General features: G+C 37.1%; 1 non-coding gene across 1 annotated transcript; it reads right to left on the bottom strand.

Annotated features, from left to right (window-relative positions):
- Positions 1 to 1,322: 1,322 nt before the first annotated feature.
- LOC120837902 lies at positions 1,323 to 1,486 on the bottom strand. The gene has a single exon (XR_005715010.1). It is a non-coding gene; the product is annotated as a U1 spliceosomal RNA (small nuclear RNA).
- Between the last annotated feature and the right edge of the window lie 3,273 nt (positions 1,487 to 4,759).

The following is a 4,759-nucleotide window of genomic DNA, read 5'->3' as shown; positions in this document are numbered from 1 at the left end:
CAAGTCAAATATGATTGAGTAGCAGTTCCAATACATGCTAATAAGAAAAGTTGTGTAGTTATTACAGCACACAGCTAAGCAGTATCAACAAAGTGTTCGACACATAAAGGAAATGGTGAAAGAATATCACAATCCAAAAATGACTACATCCAACTCAATCAAAAGAAAATTTCAGAATATTTTTTTCTCTTTTATCTATTTACCTTATAGTGGGTCATGTGTTGCATATACAAGTTAACAGTATAGTGTTTTTCACTCAAATTGCATGCAGATCTAGATATGGCGCATAGTTCCACTTCCAATGCCTGCCAAATCGCCCCATCTATTCTATAGTAACTGATGCCAGCCACGTCGTTATTTTTTTTTTTTTAGCTTGCCACTTAGAATGATTTTTTTTACTTACATACTTAATTGCAAATATAAAAAAAAGTTCTGTTCATGTAACTTACTGCAGTAATTCAGAGGCTGTTTGTCGTCTTGAGGATGCACTTGGCGTTAAAAACATTAATTTTTATTATATATTTGTTTTGATTATGTTTCAGATGTGGCCCAGCTTACAGTCTGGTATAGAGATGGTAAAATAATGGAATCGTGCTTACAATCACTCAAAAAATGCTTCAGCTACCCCTAGGTCATAGACATTCTTCACTCTGTGAAGGGGGCGTTACAGAATCTCGATCAGGACACGGAAGAGATATGATAGTATAATTTCATGTCCAAGGTGAAATACTGCATCTCCGGTCCGTCCAATTCCTACACAAGAACTTATAAATTCCACTTCTGAATGGAAATTTGGCCACGATTCAATTTGTCAAACTGAAATGCGAAATCTTTTCTGGACCGCCAAAATTGCCGTAATGCTCTTTTCTACATCATTACTTTTTAATGTCATGTACCCTACCTATTATGGTTTATTGATTTGATTTGAACGAAAACAGTTATTCAATGCATTCAGTGACCAATAAATGTATGAAAATGTTTGGCGGACAAGATTTGAGATACATACCACTGCATATTGTACATTTTTCTAGAAAATCTAATTTCTAAGACGTATTCTAGAACAATACATTTTCAGCAGCTTATAAGGCCACAGAGGGTAACCATATCTGATCGTTCTACCAAAGGAGGCTATATGATCTCCAGCCAGCATGAGCGCCTACAATGAAAGGCGATACCTCTGTTTTTTCGAAACATCTATTACAATTATACCGAAAACAATAAGTTCATAAACAAAAACTGAAATTAGTGTGAGATTACACACCCCTATCATATAAGGGGGAGCGGTCTGTCTGTCTATAATTCTTTCTTTGGATTTCATTGGGAGGGGGATAGCGCGAACGCAGTCCCCCACTACCAAAAATTGCATGCCCCATCTGTCCCAGTTTGGGATAGTGGCAGGGGTCAGCACGGCCGAGGTGCAATGGCCGCGCCTCTCCCTGGAGGCACCTCCTCGCTGATCAAGGTAGCCCCGGCACCAGGTAAGTATGATTGTGCTAGTCTCAAAATTCCGCCGACATCGACACGCGACACCCATTAGGCTTGGTGACCATTGGCGTTCGGCTAACTTAATAGACCACACTGATATGAATCCTTCGCATATTACTGAGCAGGACAGTTTTCGAGCAGGCTATGGGTCGATCTGTTATTTGCAATTCAAGGCTACAAGCGAGACTTGGCCATTGTCGGACTTTTATCTTATCGATCTGGCAATACACTGAGCGGTTGGTAGTAATTTTGAGCACTCATAGATGGCGCCATAAAGCCTCGACTTGTTGGCGCGAGCCACAGTCGGAGCCGCAATGCATCCATTCATCCATTTATACTCTTTAAACATGGCGCTTTTCCTCATCGGCTCAAACATCTGCCCCAGAGCCGGGAGAATAGCACCATATGGGGAAAAAGCATACCCATAAACATTTTGCGGGAAATGAGCGTTATATTGCGATGTTAACTTGATGGTGTATTTAAGCTATTTGATGTATTTTAACATATTTTGACCCAGCATCGCTGCAGGCTGCAGACCTCTGTTGAAAGACATTTTTGTTCGAAAGTTTGTTAGAAAAGATTTCTAGAGGAATCGAGAGACTATATCAACCTCTAATTTTCATGAACCATTAAAAAATGACCAAACACTAATTTTCCTCGCCAGGTATCATGCAAATCTGGATAAAATGCAGCAGGGCAATGAGGTTTTATTGAGTTTCTGCTAACACAGTAAGTGAAATTATACATTTACTGCACATGTTCTTGAAGAAATATTATCAAACAGTCTTGTTCAGTGTTTCAGAATTATTATATATATAGACGTTATTTTATCATTGTTAAGTCGTAACATGCAAACAATATTGCTGGGTTCTTATGTGTACGTTAGACTTTTACGATATATAAACTAAAATGTATTTTCTTAATTATAATAATATGAACAAATTATATAACAAATATTAACAAAAATATAAATATAGCATAAAATACGTAAATGCATTATAGAGATGTTAAAAATATATAACTATAAAATGAAAAATATGATATTGGTATTGATACGGATAAAGATTAATTCATTTCTTAATTTATTTCACTTTAAGGGCTCGTTAAGAGCATTACATAAGGGAGGTGTGATCAGGGATTATGCAAAAGATGCCAAATCTCAAAGCATGGTCAAGGATGTTATTTTGCACTCAAGGCATTTTCAAGGATTTTATGCAACATTGAAATGTTGAAAAAGAAGCTCAAGATGTAGTTTTAAGACAAAGTATATACACATGATATTTAACAAATGTAAATATATGTATTTATGTCCGTATATTAAAATTTTAAATTTGCAGAGGCTGCGATGTTTGTGCATTATTAAATCTTACAATGAACATTAAAAGGAAGTGAGTAATTGCCCGAGTCATTGTCCGATGTATCATCCAATATGTAATGTCCTATTTATGAATATTACGCTCCATTATATTTGAAGTATAATAAATAAAAAAGAAAACCTTATTATTTTAAAATTTGCTTTTAAATATAAATAAATAAAACTTTAACTCTAATTATAAATACATGAACTTTAACTCCGCAAAATCCCAGTGTAAAATTTACAAAAAATAAAACATATTTCTAAAGATTCTCGGTAACATCCCAAAAATGTTAAAGCTATATTATCTCAAAATAATTTCCCAAGGTTACGTAGGTTCTGTTTGTCATATTACCTCTCAAACATGTTATAAGTGCTGCTTGCACATTGTTTTTGGTTGTATTATCTTCAGACACGCCATTAGCATTACGCAACCGCTGAACCGAAAGGGAACGAAGCGTGCAATGATGTTCATAGAAAATTTAAAATCAAGATTAAAAATGATAATTTTTGTGCTTTGTAATATATGTGTATTCGTGTGTCTTGAGTGTGATCATGTGTATTTTCGTTTCCCACCTATGACATTTTAGCGTTATTCAAACGGTGCAACGAAAAAGGACTACAGTGTTCTTCAACAATTCAAAGAAAGCATATTCTTATTATTTTTCTTTTGGTTTCTCGTCGCCTGACTTAACGGGTCCTGTCCTTCAATTCTCCTATTGGCATCGACAGACCGTTTTTTTCTATTTTGTTTTCATTACATGTGTTGAACAAAGAAATTATTATTATTATTATTAGTTGATAATGATGATAGTTTTACTTAAGTTCTAAATTCTTTATACTCAATTGCATAAAGGAGGTGAAAGTTTTTTTTTTAAAGGAACCTTACATTCCGTGGTTGTATGCTGGCATTTTGGCAGCAGTTAAAGAAAATGAGCTGGCACATGGGCTCGCAGCAGGAATAACCCAAGGAGTAGGCAGCTAGGGCAGTAATCTAAGACAGCCAGAAACCGTACCAACGCCATGCTGGTTTCGAGGAAAATAATGATATTACAAGACTACATTTCGTGAATCATCTCGTTACCTTTCCAAGATATGGAGCCTTATAAACAAGCTACGCGGAATACTTCTAAGGGCAACCTTCGACTTGGATATTTTTTTTTGGACGCAATGCATTCTCTCTTGCAAACAAATTTAATGTATATTTCGCGTTGTTTTCGGGAGTTGCCGAATATCAAGGGGAAAGAACCCTAATACTAAAGCGAATTGTAGTTCCGTCGGCTTTCCTTGCGTGCTTGGACAGGCAGGAGTTATATTCTAAGATATCCAGCCTCAGCTCCAACAAAACGGCCGGTGGCGACAACATAGGTACGGGTGAGCTTCGAAGAAACTTTTGCACCATATGTAATGTGTTGCTCATTATTTTAAACGAAATACTAATTTCTTGCTGCATACCAGACAACCTGAAGACTGCAATGGCTAAGCCGTTATTCAAAGGGGGACCCAGAGGAAATTTTGAAAGTTATCGCCCGATATCAATCTGGCATTCGTTGTCTAAAATTTTAGAAGAGAATTTGTTCAACGTTATGACCTCATTTATGAGAAGCATAACCTTATGTCTTCCTGCCAATCTGCCCGTTGCTCTCAAGTTTTGAGCAGCGCTCCAGGCGAGCAAAATAGAATATTTGGATCGCGTTTCGAACGTGCGTCAATACGCTTCCCCACTACAGTTCTTTATACTCCGTTTCATTATAAGTGCAAGCGTAGCAGAGGCTACAAGAGCGAGCTCCGAGCTTTCAGTGTCCCTGCCAAGCACGCGCGCTCGTGCAGTGCAAGCATCGTTCAGGGGAACACGCTTTTGCAAGTATAGCTTCAGCTTCGTATCACGTAAAGTGAAACACATGGGCTCACAATAGCTAT

This window comes from Ixodes scapularis, unplaced genomic scaffold (assembly GCF_016920785.2).
Source record: "Ixodes scapularis isolate PalLabHiFi unplaced genomic scaffold, ASM1692078v2 PGA_scaffold8__174_contigs__length_109621045, whole genome shotgun sequence".
In the NCBI taxonomy this organism is placed as follows: Eukaryota; Metazoa; Arthropoda; class Arachnida; order Ixodida; family Ixodidae; genus Ixodes; species Ixodes scapularis.
This window is presented reverse-complemented; position numbering and strand designations above follow the sequence as displayed.